General features: G+C 43.5%; 1 non-coding gene and 1 pseudogene across 1 annotated transcript; one reads left to right on the top strand and one right to left on the bottom strand.

The window, feature by feature from the left end:
• Window positions 1–1,301: 1,301 nt before the first annotated feature.
• Window positions 1,302–4,767, bottom strand: LOC125555426 (L-type lectin-domain containing receptor kinase SIT2-like; annotated as a pseudogene).
• A 5,344-nt stretch (window positions 4,768–10,111) lies between these two features.
• On the top strand, window positions 10,112–10,184 carry TRNAA-UGC (transfer RNA alanine (anticodon UGC)). The gene has a single exon. It is a non-coding gene; the product is annotated as a tRNA-Ala (tRNA).
• Window positions 10,185–17,231: the final 7,047 nt, after the last annotated feature.

Below are 17,231 nucleotides of genomic sequence, written 5' to 3'. Positions count from 1 at the left end.
CTGTAACTGTAAGACTGTAACTTACCTCTTATAATAGTTCATGGAATCCGTTACTTGGAGTGATCCGGATGCCAATTAAAAATTTGTATGATTAGGCAGAGGAGATATTCGTGGAGAAAACAGATGTGCAGGTTTGAAGGATCTTTCTAAGAATTCTGCAGTGGCGAAATAATTGGATGTTCAGTGAAGACAATGACTGTATGCTCTCTTCAGTTTTAATACCATCATGTCATCATCCTCAATTCCTCATATATACTTGTGTTCTACGCTTCTGTTTGGTAGTGCTATTTTCATTTTTACTATGTGAAAGGAACTTGCTAGCAAACGTCTAGAAGAATTATCTTAATGATCATGTGTCGGTGCTGCATACAAGAAGTTGACTCTATGAGTTTTGATTTATGCAGCTGACTTGCACTTGCTCCAAGCACTTGGAAACAGTACACTGTCAGGACTGGTTATTAGTGCAGGATTGTCGTCCTCACAAATGTGCCATTCGAAATCCCTCGGACCCATATCAAATTTCTATCCATGCTAATTACTATGGTTGTATTCCTCATGCTAATCACTAAGATGTGTGGCAATAACTAGACAAATTAAGACACATGTGATTTGAAAGAAAAATGATGCTCCTGGCCCAGTCATTATCGTACCATACATATGGATCCTTTGATCCTCAAGTGATGCAGCATTAAATTTTTATTCATGCACGCCATATGTTTTCTAGCCACAGTGAAAATTGAGGATCCGATAGTGCGTACATTGTGTCACGGTGTATGTCCTGCTAATTATCCAGTTTCTAAAATGTAATTGAAATGCATTGACTTTTCTTTGGTTTTCCATTGTTATATGATTGACCGATCTTGGTGTTTGTTCATTTTGTGCTCTCGGTGGGGGTCCATATGTATGTTAGCCTATATGAGGCGACAATTGAGTAAATGTTGACAACAAAAGTGTGTGTGAACTCTCGGGTCCACTGTCCACTCGTAGAAGTGTTATGGATGAGTAAATTGACCTTTTCACATACTCTATTACTTGGTTACCTTCACTTCAAATCATCCGATCTTCAACTATAGAGTTCATCTATATGTGGCATTATAATTTGAACTCTGTATACTCTCAGGATTTGTACAAATCATGCAAATTTAATTTATATGTCTTGTGTCTTTCTGTATATGGGAACTACTTATCCATCATATAACAATAGACTAGCACGAAAAGAGGCCCATAACCAACCCAGCACAACAGAAAGCAGATAAGTATTGGTCAATTATAATTCATAACTTGCACTAAAAATACTCAAAATTTTATAATACCACCGTTGCTTTAACTATAAGAAAAATGGCTATTTGTATCAAACCCTAACATTAAACATTAAAAATAGACGGGCGCAGCAACGCGCGCCATCGGTGATCTAGTTTTATTGGCAGGACTGGATATGTCATCTACCACCTGACAGGCCTGTGATGCTGTTCGCTGCCGACGGAGGCGCTGCAAGAACCTGATCCACGTCCATGACCGCGAGGTATCCGGGCTCGAACTCCGGCAAAGGCAGGTCTCCGTTGAGGTACCGCATGACGAGGCGCATTCCGGGCCTCGCCGCCGGCAAGGGATGCGAGCATAGCAGCCCCAGCTTGAGCACCAGCTCGGCCTCGTCGGCCACGAAGTCGTCCAGCCTTGGGTCGACGACGTCGACAATCTGGCCGGAGCAGCCCTCCCACGTGTCTCTCACCCACTGGACAAGCACCAGCAGCTCGCCGCGGGCATTGAGCCCCATCGGCCGGCTCCCGCAGGCCACCTCGAAGACGAAGGCGCCGAAGGCGAACACGTCGGTGGCCTCGGTCGCCTTGCCGAACCTCATGAGCTCAGGGGCGAGGTAGCCCCTCGTGCCGGCCACGTGGGTGGTGTGCGCGTCCGTGCCGTGGTCATGCAGCCAGCCTCGCGAGGCCAAAGTCACCCAAGCGGCCATTCATGTCGCCGTCGAGGAGGATGTTACTGGCCTTGACGTCCCGGTGCATGATGACCTGCTCCCAGTCCTCGTGGAGGTACAAGAGCCCGGACGCGACGCCCTTGATGATGCAAAGCCTCTGCATCCATGAGAGCGTGGTATGAGCGTGCAGGTAGCTATCCAAGCTGCCGTTGGGCATGCGCTCGTAGATCAGGAGCAGCTCACTAGTAGAAAACGGAGCTTTAAAACCGGTTCGTAAGGGCCTTTAGTGCCGGTTCCATAACCGGCACTAAAGGGTGGGCACTAAAGGCCCCCTCCCCTTTAGTACCGGTTCGACATGAACCGGCGCTAAAGTGCCACCATATGGCGTGAGCTCGCGCCCTGGTATGGGACCTTTAGTACCGGTTGGTGTTACCAACCGGTACTAAAGGTTTTTTTTTTTGAATTTGTTTTTTGAAAATTTTGAAAAAAAATTTGATTATTTTTTCGATTTTTAATTTTTTTGAATTATTTGATGATTTAGTCTCTAATCACCTCTCTTAACTGCTCAAGTGTGGATCACTCATTCCAAATCGCCTAACTTCCTGGCCGGTCACCCATCCTCTCACTCCCCCAGCCTAAGCACGCTTAACTTCGGAGTTCTATCCCCCCTACAATCCAAGTCTGCACTTGTTGTTTTCCTGACAAATGTAAGTTGTCAATCCTATTAACCCTCAGCAGTTTAGCTTGTCACATGTTTCACCATTTGAGTTTGAAATTATTATTCTAAAAAACAGTAATTATTTAGTAACACTAATATTTCTTGAATAAGTTTGACCACAGTTTGACCAGATTTGATCAAAATTCAAAAAATTGAAATAATTATTTAGTAACACTAATATTCTTGAATAATTATGTAGTAACATTAATACTTTTTGAATAAGTAGTTTGACCAGATTTAACCAAATTTTTTTAGAAAAACGGAAATTTAACCATATCTTTTTTTCTTTTTGAAATTTGAGGATTCTAAAAAATTGCAAACAGGCCATAGGCGGTCTCCATCGGATGCGGATTTTTTGTGCTGAATTTTTTATATATTATACGTTTTTTTCCGACATCGTATGCAAAAGTTATAGCCGTTTTACATTTTCCCTACACTTTTTACAAAACATGTCCAAAATTAAGTTTTCAAATTTTCCTAACTAGTAGATGTAGTAATATAACTACCTCTTGAAGGATTTTAATTTTTGAAGTTTTTATCAATTTCTTTTGATTTTTTTCAAAACTAAAATGACGATACACGAGGAGGGGGGTAGAGTTTGAAAATTGGCCCTTTTAGTGTGGATTCGTGGCATGAACTCACACTAACCGGTTTGTGTCACAAACCGGTACTAAAGGGGCCCGTGAGGACCCGGCCTGACACCAGCCTGCCACTACCCTTTTAGTACCGGTTCGTGGCACGAACCGGTACTAAAGGCTCAACACGAACCGGTACTGATGCATATGGTGTCTTTAGTGCCGGACCAACTTCAAACCCATACAAATGTGTCTCACATTATACCTTTTTCTACTAGTGGCTCGTCCTTGTGCCGGCAATAGCCGATGAGGCGGACGAGGTTCCGGTGTCGCAGCCGGCCAAGGATGATGATCTCCGCTGTGAACTGGGCCAGCCCCTGCCTCGACTCCGAGGAGATCCGCTTCACCGCCACCCGCACACCGGAGCCGACGGGGGCTCCACCGTAGACCCGCCCAAAGCCACCTTTCCCAAGGATTTGATTGTCGTGGAAGCCATTCGTTGCTCGACGGAGGTCCTTGAACGCGAAGCGGCGTGGACCGAGCTCGGCCTCCCAGTCTTCGTTCCACTCTGAGTTCCTGATCCTGCACCACCGTCGAAGAAGAAGCCAAGCTGCTATACCTGCGAGTATGGCAACCAAAGATACTACTGCAGGCAGCCATGTGACGAGTTTTTTCTTGCCATGGGCTTCTTGTACTCTGGAACTGTCTGATTGCTGCAGCACCAGCGATAAGTTGAGTGGTTTGGCCGATTCAGACATGCTAAAGCTCCACCCAAGAACCTGATGAGTGCCCATCGCATCACCGGAAGCGGCGGAGAAGCCGGCGTATGCCATGGTGGGAACCCCTGCCTTTGACTTGGTGCCATTGTTCAGGACCTTCGCAAGGTCGACGGAGCCGTAAGTGAGAAACGCTGCAAAGGGCTTATCCATGGGAACTGGAGCAAGCCGGACCTCGACCAGCCCGAAAGAGTAGTAGTCCACCCACACCTGCATCGGGTTTCCACTGGAAAGCCTCAACGGACTAAAGATGCCGCTGCCGCTGTAGGCCGCGGTTGAAGATCCAGCGGACGTCACGTTGTTGAGATCAATCCCGACGTGGTTGTCGTCTATGTCTCGCAACTCCTTGTTGGCTACGGTGTCGAGCTCTATGGCGAAGAAACGATTTGCACTTTCTGTGTACTCGTACGGAGTGCTAAGGCCCAAGTATTCTCCCGGCCAGGCATCAGATAGCGGGGCCAAGGAGATGACGAACGCCATCCCGTCGCCTGAATAGCCTGAGTCGCTGGGTGTGATGGCGAACACGAAAGTGGCCGAGAATTTCATGGCCATCCCATCGGAACTGACAAACGGGAGGGCTTTGGGGTGGAAACCGTGGCCCTGGAGATCGGCGTGGCTCGTCGTTAGAGCAAGGGCGCCGTCCTGCGTACGGAAGCCGCGCCGTCGAGGAGGAGGTCGTGGAAAGAGACGATCAAGAGGAGGCAGCACAACCGGATGAGGAGGCTTGGCATGGTGCTTAATTGCCGGCCTCACTTCTGTTTGTCCCTTGAGTTTGTGTGTGGGTGTTCGGAGTAACCACGTACTAACCGGCAACCATTAGTACCACTCGCTGGCCATAAACTGCCAACACGGGAGTCAAGTCAATCGCTACTCCTCAAGAAAATGCCCATTTCTACCAGCAGAAAAGTACTCCGGATATGTGGATTACATTCTGTCCATGTTGGCCGGGCAACCGAGATAACGAGGCTTCGGCCGCCCATCTTGGATGCACGCGTACTATACCACAAGTTAGACTCTGTAGATCACGGCATGATAGGCTAGTCAAGGCGCCAGGTCGCTTCCCGAGCAGCTTCCGAGAAGGGAAGCTGCACGTAACACTATGAGCTATGGTGTTCCTTTCATCTCTCAATCTTAGATACAGGTAAAGTTTTCAGCGTCACGACGAGGATTAGATCTGAGGTTCGTGGGCAGGAAGAAGAAGAAGAAGAAGACAGGAAGGAGGAGGAGAAATGCTACAACTGCATTGCGCGGATACTTCAGAAAGCGCGTGTATCCAGCTAGATACTGCCCCGATACAGCCCAATAAGTTGGGACCTCCCAATTGGCGCTGCAGGCACCAGCTCGCTAAACTGCCGCTCACGCAGCCGTCTCGCGTGGGCCGGCCCAGCAAGCGAAGCTGGTCGGTCGCTCCTCCTTTCCTTCGCTAGTCGTTCGGTCGATCGTTCCCTTCGCTCGCGCAGATGACCGTCGTGCGATCGCTTGACTGTCTAGAGTTCAAACCAGTGGCCGGTTGACTTTGGGGAACAAATATAGATCTAAAAAAATACAAATTTGAAAACGGTTCATGAATTTAAAACAACACAAATTGGAAAATGTACATGGATTTGAAAAAGTTCATTGATTTCACGAAACTGAAAAAAAAATCACAAACTTAAAAACATAATTGATTTGGGGGAAAAAGTTCATCAAAAAATGAAAAATTCAGGAATTTGAAAAAACGTTCGTCGATTTTGACAAAAGTTCATCATTTTTGGGAAAAATAGAAAAAAAAATTCATTGAATTTTTAAAAATGTTCCTCTATTTGGAAAAAATGTTCTTGAATTTAGATTTTTTTTTCATTTTTGAACAAAAAAGTTCACAAATTTTTAAAAAAAATTCATCAATTTTGAAAACAAAGTTCATTGATTTGAAAAAAGTTCATGGATTTTGAAAAAAAAACTCAAGAATTTTGAAAAGAGTTCATTGATTTGGAAAAGAAGTTCATCGATTTTGACTAAAAGGTTCATTCAATTTAGCAACAGCAGGAATAAAAAACGAAGAAAACCGTTTGGAAATAAATGAAAAAAAGGATAAATAATAAATAAAACAGAAATAGATGTACAAGAAAGAGTATATAACTGAGCACATACGTGAGGAAGGTGGGGTGGTTAGTGCAACCTACGATCGACCAGGAAGTCTCGTGTATTTGAAGTATTTGTCCAGCACAACCATGATTCGTAAAAAAGCCGACACCGGAAATTGTTCAATAAAGTCCATACTCAGTGTATGCCAAGTTTCAGATGGTATGGGAAGTGGCTGGAGCAGTCCTGGCTGTTTGCCATGTTCACCTTCTGCCTGTTGACACACCTAGTGTTGCACAACTTGTTTTAACCCAGGTCAGGAGAACATATCCATCACCTTGTGGTATGTGGCCAAGACGCCTGAGTGGCCGCAGTTTTTCTACGTTTGTACGGTTTGCAGTGACACGTCGAATTCCATCTTCAGATACTGATCTATGGAAAAGGGATACACAAACATGTTTTGCAAAATGGATATTATTGTCTCACACCTTTTTCTTTACATCTGACGACGAATGATTGAACTTCTAAAAATTTAAATGTAAAGATATCTTACTTTACATCATGTCATTCAGATAATGTACTTTATGATGTTCTTTGGCCTTCAAAATGTATTGCGACAAAGTTGTCAGAAGTTCTATGCTTCATAACCAACACATAATCTACTTTGCTTGTTCCATTTGCATCAAGATTGTTCTCGTATGTACCTCTTATCGCGTTACAGGAAAAAAAGGCACCAGTTGGAATGTGTCGGCACAGACTAGTTATCAAAACTATAAATTCGCAAAAAAATAATTAACCATCACAAGGTTTGACCACATGACCTCCGGCATAGATAATGAGGACTAGTGATTACAGAGCTGCGAAGCCTATAGGAACCAAAACAAATGCAGATCCAGACATTTCCTTTTTATTTTATTTTCTTTTCTTTTTTGTGAAACTTTTGTTCGAAATTCCAGAAATTTTTCTCAAACCTGAAGTTTGTTGACAAATTTTAAAAAAGTTCATTTTTTCATTCTTTCGCAAATTTCAAAAAATGCTCATGTTTTTAGAACTTGTTCATATTTTACAAAACAATTCAACAACATCATTTTTTTCTTTTTCCGGAAAATGTTCAGGATTTGAAAAAATGCTAATTTTTATGAAAGAAATCCGATTTTTTTGTAAAATGAATGTTTAATGAAACGTGAACTCTTTTCACTCAAAACATTTTCGAAAAATGTGAACATTTTTAAAAATTACAAACAATATTTTTGAATATATGTACATTTTTAAAACATGAACATGTTTTGAAACTCTCAATAAAATTTGAAAACGCGAACAATTTTTGAGAACAGGAACATTTTTGGAAACACCAGAACAAATTTGAATACGTTTGAAAATGTGCGAACAATATTAGAAAATGTGTGATTGCTTGATAACTGGACGCAACGTGCGTCATATAGGTTTTGCCCTTAAGAGTGGCCATAGTGGGAGTAATTTAGCTTTTTTTAAGAAACAATTGTAGTTTTGTTCATATTCATTACAATTACAGATGCACCGATTTGCTTCTAAGATCCAAAAAAACATAGTAATTCCCATAACTAGAAATTAGATAAGATCTCTTGAAAACACTTTCTTTGCGGTATCAATCTGTGCTAGAAGAAATACTCCAAAAACTTTGGTAGAGGCTGCAATTGGACAAGAGTATGGATGTTGTCACTCTTTCACCCGCATGAACAATACCAATTAATAATTGTTTTTGAAAGTGCCTTTAGTCGCCCATCCAAAAAGATGTAACGCCGTGATCGATGAATGTACTTGGCTGGTGATGATCCCCAAGAAGTGTAGACCTTTGAATCATGGTAACTTCATCATGGTGTCTATGAAAGATTTCACTTCCACAAAAAATTAAACCAACAAAAAAGCTTGACACACCAACATACTCTCACCAAATCGGAATAATCGGATCTGCGAGGACAGAAAGCTCACTATATGCCAAACTTCAGATGGCATATGTCGTCTCACACACACTGCCCCTTGAGTTTCATCCAACAATGTATATGCATGAATGGCCTGCCCATGACCCATGTAGTATATCATGGCAGCGCATGCAGAATATACAACATGTGGGCAACACTGAGTGAATGAATGAATTAACCAATATGTAGAGCAAGAAGCAATACTTAAGATCTTGATGGTTGACGAGCCCAATGGACACATTGTCTCCACTCGGTGAATCGCACAATAAAACTTCATGACATAGTTACAGATGATGTACCATTAATGTGATATGGCCTTCACATTGCGTTCATGGATGACATGCATGTTGTAGGGCCTGAAGATCTTTCGCTCATGAAACGAAAGCATGCACGCACTGCCAGAAGATCGAGCCCCTTCACTTTCTGCCTACAAAGTTCGCAACTATGGCCAGCCACGCATCGCACAACAACTCATTGTCAATCACCGAGTACCCTTCCATCGAACTACTTTAGGAAAGAACAAAAATTCAATAAAAAAACTAATGGCATTTGGCCGAACACCTGTCGGGCATGGTGTCCAATATGGACGTCATCGATAGGGGACTAAGGCTACTTGGCTGCAGAGGGATCCTGGGTGGACAACGGTGTTGTCCAAGGTAAGTAGGTGTGTTGGTGGGGGTTGGATACGTCTGAGGATACCTAGGTGGCGGTCAGAGAGGTACAACGGCGGCATCAGACAAAGAGGGTGCGGATGCAGAACAAGGAAGGAGTAGGGGCGAAGTGACAGAAAAGTGTGCCGGAGGGAGATTTGAGTGGACCAGGGATTTCGAAGTCCTACATGACGGCGGTCCAGACTCCCACAAAACCTCGCGTGAGGTTCCGTCATGTGATTTGGTTATATATGGCAACAACAATCAGCTATAGACTCGCTGATGATTTTATATTTTCGGTCATCCGGCATGGCCAATGAAGAACTGTTGCATACATACAAGAAGTTTACAGTTTTTGTTTTTGAGATTCTACAGTAAAATTTTTTTTACACAGCCTAAGAGAAAATGTTTACTGATATTGCAAACGTATAGAAAAATATGGCGTAGAGAAAAAAATATACTACGACGGGATGGCCTAGGTCTAAGATTTTAGTAGGATCGGGCGACGGTTTTTTTCTCAAACCGTGAGAGTCGGTGCCCGGCGGTCTGGATCTAGTGACGCTGCTCACGTGCGTGTGCATGCATGAGGATCGCCGCCGAACAATTAGGGCGCCCAGGAAATTTCCTTCCTTGCGCGCCGGTCTATGTGAAAATACTTGGTACATGCGACAAATCCACGAGGATGGATGGATGGATGGCAATCAAATGGGGCAGCATCTTTGACCTGACCCAGGTTGCACAACGGCATGCCGGTCAACAAGGTCGACCACCACCGCCGCCCCGGGCATGCTAGAATGCCGCCTACCACTAGTCCACTACCAGCTGGACGAGACTTGCCTGCTCCCTCCCCGTGTGCCCATCCATGCTCCCGCATATGTGACTTGATTTGATTGAATAAAATAAGGTCCGGCCCCATCTCCTTAAAATTAGGGGGAGATGATTAGATTAGAAAGGAAAAGAAAAAAAAGACAGCTGTAGGATGAAGTGAGAGTACGGATGGGAGCATGGAGAAGGGGCAGGCAAGCCGGATCTCTACCAGCTCGCGCAAAGGCTCCTATCTAACCTAATCGCACGAACAATTCCTGGCTTTGATGCACTAGAAGTCACGCCGCACTTGGCTCGACCAATCCACGGTTTGGATTTCCGGTGAAGTTCCATACCACCCCCAACAGGATCGGTTTTCACTATCAATTTGATAATAACAGACCAAACACAAACATCATCAGTAACTAGGTGGATTATAACAGGACCGGGTTTCACTATCAAATGTCCGGACGGCATTGGCAGCTCCATTTGAATGTTTCTGAACCCATCCATAAGTTGGTGTGACATCCATCTACTTGTCTGGCTGGATTGCTCGGCTGGTTCCTCGGATTACCATATATTAGCTGGAATTAAGTAATAAGTAATAATTAGTGAAGAGCAAAAGATAGTATTGATAATCATGGGGATGTAGCTCAAATGGTAGAGCGCCCGCTTTGCATGCGGGAGGCACGGGGTTCGATCCCCCGCATCTCCATTTTAATTTTTTTTCCTTTATCTGTTTTTGTTTATCTCTTGGGCCTTGATAAGTGGATCTGTCAGCCTATTTCTCACTGGATCGGTGCTAGTGTGAGCCCTGGTCGATGATTTTATTTGTAGTTGCAAGTAACACATATTGACTGTTTGCAAGAATGCCATGAAATTTTTTATAACATCCAAAACATTTGTTAAGTGCGAGAAAATTTATTTTGAATTGTATGAAACATTTTTATAAAATTACATGGACATTGTTTACATTTCATAAACATTGTTCAAATGTCACGGACATATTTTTGTAACACTAAACATTTTTTTGAATGTTGTGAAACATCTTTAAACGAAACTAAATGAATAGTTTCTACATTGTGTAAACATTTTGAAAATATGTAGCTCAAATGGCCCGCTTTGCATGCGGGAGGCACGGGGTTCAATCCCCCGCATCTCCACTTCACGTCATTTTTCTTATCTGTTGGGCCTTAGTGCTTTTTTTGGACTGACTGTTGGGCCTCAATTAACGGACCTGTATCATGTTCTTTTTTTGCCTATCATTTTTATCCTTTCGGATCCCTCTCTGCGCGACCTGGTATGTGCGCTCGTCCTAGTGTGTCGACCCATTAGACCGTTTTTTACAAAGGTTAGATCAGTTTTAGAATGTTCAATGTGGATTATTTTCCTGACATTTTTATCAGATTTTCTTCAATATGTTCTCTTTGTTGGTTTTTATCTGTTTTCTTTTAAGTTTTATTTATTTGTTTTATATTCATATATTTTACTTCAAATACTTTGCGAATTTTTTAAAATACACATTGGACATTTTCTGTATATACAGGCTGAATATTTTTCAGATACACGTTGATTTTTTTAAAATATATGTTGAACATTTTCTGAATTGCACGTTATATATTAGTCAAATGAATAGTGATTATTTTTTGAATATGCGGTGAACATTTTTTTAACACACACTAAACATTGTTTTAAAACGTGCAAAGGATTTGGTAAGTGTTAGAACATTTTTGATATTACGAATATTTCGCACAAATGTTATTTTCTATTGTATTATTTATAAACAGTCACGTCCATATTTTAAAAACCCTGAAAATATGCGAATACATTTTTTCCCTACATGAACATTTTTTAATGCGTGATGAATGATTAAAAAAAGTAAAGTAAATTAAATTTGGAAATATATGCTTTTAGAATATTTCCAAAATATTAACGGAAGTATAACAACACAAAATTACAAAAAAAAACAAATGAAACACACATGTGTATCGAACCCACATGATTATATTGCACCACCACTAGAGTATTGCTTGAGGCGAGGCTACCGTTTGTCTCGTTCTAAGCGAGATACAGAGCCCCCGTTCGTGCGTAGAGGCAGGCAGAAGCCCATCTGGGGCCTCCGGTGTTCTTTTGCCTTAATCCTATTTTCACTTCTTTTTTCTTTGTGAGCGAAATGTTCATCAGGAAAAAGTTATATACGCCAGGCGTCCAACTTTCTATGCATGGGCCAGGCTAAGCACATGCCTAAACTTATGGCCAGGCTAGTATACGCATTTTTAGGCTGCCAACCAAACACCGTCCAGGCAGGTTCCAGGCACACGACAGGTTAGGCCATGCGCTATCAGGATGGAACCCAAACACACCGAGAATACGTCATGGATGACGATTTGGAAGAAAGGATGAGAGGCTGGGTGTGGCGTGGGAGGTTCTTGGTGCATTGGGCCCGTAGGTAAACCATGCATTCCTGCCTTCCCGGGTTGGGCCGAATGCTTATCACCAAATTTTACTTCGACTACAATTTAGTGGGGGGGGGGGGGGGGGGGGGTCTTGCTCCCTTTCGGCCGTCATAAGGTTTTGACAATGAATGTAAGACACACTATCATCACCAACTGAGATTTATAAGATTGTATATAGAGATGACAATGCTCACGGTAGAGAAAATGACAAAAAACACACACAGTGCTACTACATAATCAACTCCATACGTATCACTCCCTCTGTTCTCAAATATTTGTCTTTCTACAGATTTAAATAAGTGACTACATACAAAGCAAAATGAATGAATTTACACTCTAAAATATATCTACATACATCTGTATGTTGTAGTTCATTTAAAATGTCTAGAAAGACAAATATTTCGGAACGGAGGGAGTACGAAATTGTTAACTAACTCTATACTAGGATGTCAAGGAAAGCTTAGGGAATATTAGATGATTTGTCAAACCGTGACAGTGACCGGGCTCGGTACTCAGCCGTCTCGATCATGCCACGGTACATTCATACACACACGCACCGGCCTGGAAATTCCAGGCCGTGCCGGCGAGCGTATCGATGTGGCCTTGGCCGGTCCGGCGGCTTTATAATAACTAGGCAATAAAAGTATAATAGTACTTTCCATGCGACAAAACAAATCAAGAGGGTGTGCGACGGGCCAGCATCTTTGACTTGACCCATCACGCGCACCGGCCGGTCAGCAACGTCGACCAGAATGGAATGCCGCCGGCCAGTCTCGGCGTGTGCGCCGGGCAAGCTACGGCTACACTGCGGCTCCGTGCTACTACTAAGTACTTCCTCCGTTCTTAAATACTCCCTCCATTTTACAATATAGTGCTTCCTCTATCAATATGCTTTAACTTTAACCGTAAATTTAACTATCAAGACCGATTGCGGCGGGAGCAAAAATTATATCAGTGAATTCGTATTCGAAAGAAGTTTTCAATTATATATTTTTTTCTCCCGCCGCAGTTGGTCTCATTGATTAAATTTATGGTCAAAGTTGAACCTCGGGAAGCGTGGGCGCACTATATTTTGGAATGGAGTGAGTATTTGTCTTTCTAGACATTGAACCTCGGGAAGCGTGAGCACACTATATTTTGGAATGGAGTGAGTATTTGTCTTTCTAGACATTTCAAATGGTCACCACATACGAATGTATATAGACATATTTTAGAGTGCAGGTTCACTCATTTTGCTCCGTATGTAGTCACCATTTGAAGTCTCTAAAAGGATAAATATTTAGCAATGAAGGGAGTACATGGCTAGCGCTTCTTCAACACTCACTTTGTAAGAGATGACTTGACTAGAAGACCATTGAATCCCATATTCATAATTTCATATATGCGCTCCGAGGAAGAAATCGTCGTGTGGGATCGAAAACTTGCATCTACTATCGCACCATAAAAATTGACTCGTAGTTTTTCTTAGCACCAACGCATAACAAGGAACTTATTTATTGCCTTAAGCGTCTTGCTTAAGCGCCTTGCATTGTACAAGACCGAGTGTCTTATTTGCTGAGAAAATGTCAACAGACTTAATAAGTACTCCCTCCGTAAAGAAATAGTGATATAAACGCTTTTATATTTTTTTTATAAAGAAAGTATATGGTCATTTTGCTGCGCCGGGAACAAAGCGGTAAGATACAAAGCGCTGGAAAGCAACAAACTTAGCCTCACACACTAGGAACAAAGAAGACACACAATGAAGCATCAAGGCATAGACGTCGAGCTCCTCGTCCGTGAACAAAGCATCGGGAACAAGGACACGGCGGCTCAAGATGAGCAAGAAAGACCGGCACCATCGGAGAATGCCATCATGCTGTAAGAGCATGATGTAAGAGCATATAGCACATAAAGAAGGCATTGATACAATTATAAGTAAATGCAATGACACATACTCGGTCAACTCCATGGTCAACTCCATGGACAACCGTTTCCCCTGGCCCATACTCGGTCAGTCCCCCTGACTAGGTTGGCGTAGCTGAGTCAAAACACAATCGGGACCGGCACTTCAAACCCCGGCTGGAATGCCAAAGTCTATTGTGTTGCCCTGTGAAGGAGTAAGTGACTGCAAGGCCAATGGGCGGGCCTCCCACTGACCCACTCACCCCTCCTTTCTTTCTCCTCTTTCACACCCAAGTTGCAGCCCCTCCCCCCCCCCTCTCTCTCTCTCTCTCCCTCACTCAAATCTCTTTCAAATGTATTGAAATCGATGACATTTATCGTGGATTCTGTCCGTTTTTCATCTGTTTGAGGTAACCTCTCACATCCCCCATGATTTGGTTGGCTGAAATTCATTTGCTTGGTGGCATTGGTAAAGTGTGCCCAAATTCTAGTTTTGTCGATTTCTCCTAAATCCACTCTTGAAGTGGTGACACAGTGATCAGTATGATGTTTGGGATTTTGAGTAAGCACTAGGATAGTCATATATTTTTTATTTGTGACATCAATGAACTAGGGTTAGGGTTTGTGTTAGAGGGGGAATAGATGTAATGACATGGCCTATTTTAGATTGTTTATTCTTTGATGATATATTCGTTCAATGTGCTCTAAATATTACGCGGTAGATTTTTAATTGATGCATCAAGTTTCTTGCAATTGTTTTTACTCCCTTCGTTCCTAAATATAAGTCTTATTAGAGATTGCAATATAGGAACGGAGGGAGTAGATAGCGAGAATCGATAATACTCATCATGTGGACAAGGCGACATTTTTTAGTAACAATGATGAGATTGTTGACAACAAGGAGAAATTCATGGTATTTGTGACACGTCCTAGTCATGACGAAGATGTTGGAAGAGTAAGGAATGTATAGAATTGGATGGACCCGAGTCAGAATGTCGTTAAAGCCATTATTTGTAATACTCCCTATTTTGTTCTCCTCATTTAAAGCCATTATATATGTTTTTTAAGAACACAGTACATACATAAGCGCTCATATATACGCGTATACACTTGTCCCAATAAACACACACACGGACCCTACCTCTATCAGCATCTCCGAAATACTGAGCCCGCATATCATCTTGAGATTGACGAAGTCAGCAAAGGCGCCTCATAGTCGACAGGAACGTCTCCTCCCACTGAACACGCATTGCCAGAAATCCTGAGATAAATCCATGAATAATGCGAGCACAGGGATTTGAACACTAGTGGGTTGAGGATACCACTGTCCTCCTGGACCCGGACTACATTTGAATTTATGAGCCCTTTGGCCAAGCCATTATATATGTTTTTTTAGAAGAGCCATTATATATGTTGTCCACCGGACTACATTTGAATTTATGGGCCCTTTGGCCTTTGGCCAAAACATGATTAGGCCCAAATAAATTTCTGCATATGGTGAGTAAGTCAAGAGCGTGGAGAGCATGTGAGGTTTAGTCCCAGGTTACTACCATCCAAAAATCTGGCTATCCCTCAACTAGCTATCACTAGTAGAAAAAGGGGCTTTCGTTCGGACCTAGCTAGCCCATTAGCCCCGGTTCTGCCACGAACCGGGATCAATGAATACATTCGTCCTGGTTCGTGAGCCCAGAGGGCCGGTCGGGGCCTCGTGGGCATTGGTCCCGGTTCGTCTTGGCCCATTTGTCCCGGTTCTTGGCACGAACCGGGACCAATGGGCCTCGCTCCTGGCCCACAAACATAGGTCCCGGTTCTTGGCTTGAACCGGGACATAAGGCTGGGCTTTAGTCCCGGTTCCAGCCACGAACCAGGACCAATGAGTTTCCTATATATACCCCACCGCCGGCGAGCAGAGCACTCCACAGTGCTCTGTTTTTTGCTGGCCGGCGAGGAAGGGCATTTGGGTGCTCTAGCTCACCTCTTATGCATGTGAGGTGTTCGATGAAATGCCTGAGCCACATTAGTTAAGCTTTTCTCATCTCGAAGCTCGACCTCGGAGCTCCATTTTTTCCGAGATTTGTCTAGATTTAGCGGTCCGTCACGCCCCGTCCTCGTCTTCACCGCCGTCGATCGCCCGCGCCGATCTCGTCGCCGACACCACCATGGTGAGCCTCTTATTCTTATCTTCTTTCTGAAAGAAAAAACATCTTTACTTTAGATAGATACTTGTCTAATTTTCTTACTTTTGACAGACATAATTATATATAATGCACGCAGACGAACCGGCAATGGATGTACGGTGACAGACACACCTCCGAGTACATTAAGGGCGTGCGTAAATTTCTTGAAGTGGCTGAGGCAAATAAGCAGAATGGTTTTATGTGTTGTCCATGCCCTGATTGTGGGAATACGATGTCTTACTCTGACAAGAAAATCCTTCACACCCACCTGCTTTATAAGGGTTTCATGCCACACTATAATGTTTGGACGAAGAACGGAGAAATAGGGGTTATGATGGAAGACAACGAAGAAGAAGAGGACGATGACAACTATGTGCCCCCTGAATACAGTGCTGCTGCAACGGGGGAAGCTGAAGGTCAAGAGGAACCAGACGATGTGCCCGATGATGATCTCCGCCGGGTCATTGCTGATGCAAGGGAAAAGTGTGAAAGTGAAAAGGAGAAGCTGAAGTTCGATCGCATGTTAGAGGATCACAAAAAAGGGTTGTACCCCAATTGCGAAGATGGCAACACAAAGCTCGGTACCGTACTGGAATTGCCGCAGTGGAAGGCAGAGAATGCTGTGCCTGACAAAGGATTTGAGAAGCTACTGAAAATATTGAAGAAGAAGCTTCCAAAGGATAACGAATTGTCCGACAGTACGTACGCAGCAAAGAAGGTCGTATGCCCTCTAGGATTGGAGGTGGAGAAGATACATGCATGCCCTAATGATTGCATCCTCTACCGCGGTGCGTACAAGGATTTGAAGGCATGCCCAGTGTTGGGGATATTACTGCTGGGCGTAAACCGACCTATCTGGGCCGGGTCAACTTCATCAGTAGTTCAAGAGTGTTAAAGCCCAAGAAGGCAAATGAGGGCCTAAGGCCCATAGTCGGTGCAAGACTTGTAGCTGTAAACCGGAATTTGTATATAAACTTGTATTGTAAGTTAGGAATAAGGAGAGACCAACCCGAATACGAATATCGACCGGTGTTGGGACTCTGTGAACCGACGGGTGTCACCCGTGTATATAGGGGGACGACCCGGCGGCGGTTCAAGGACAACAGACAACAACTCGAGACATAGGCGAAGCTTGTTTGCTCCCTAGTCATCGAAACCCCATCAATTCCATCACAACTAGATGTAGGCTTTACCTTCATCGAAGGGGCCGAACTAGTATAAACTCTCTTGCGTCCCTGTGTCCGC

This window comes from Triticum urartu, chromosome 1A (genome assembly GCF_056163025.1).
Source record: "Triticum urartu cultivar PI428250 chromosome 1A, HENAU_Tu73, whole genome shotgun sequence".
NCBI lineage: Eukaryota > Viridiplantae > Streptophyta > Magnoliopsida > Poales > Poaceae > Triticum > Triticum urartu.
The sequence above is the reverse complement of the archived record's forward strand: the minus strand, read 5'-3'. Positions and strand labels throughout refer to the sequence as shown.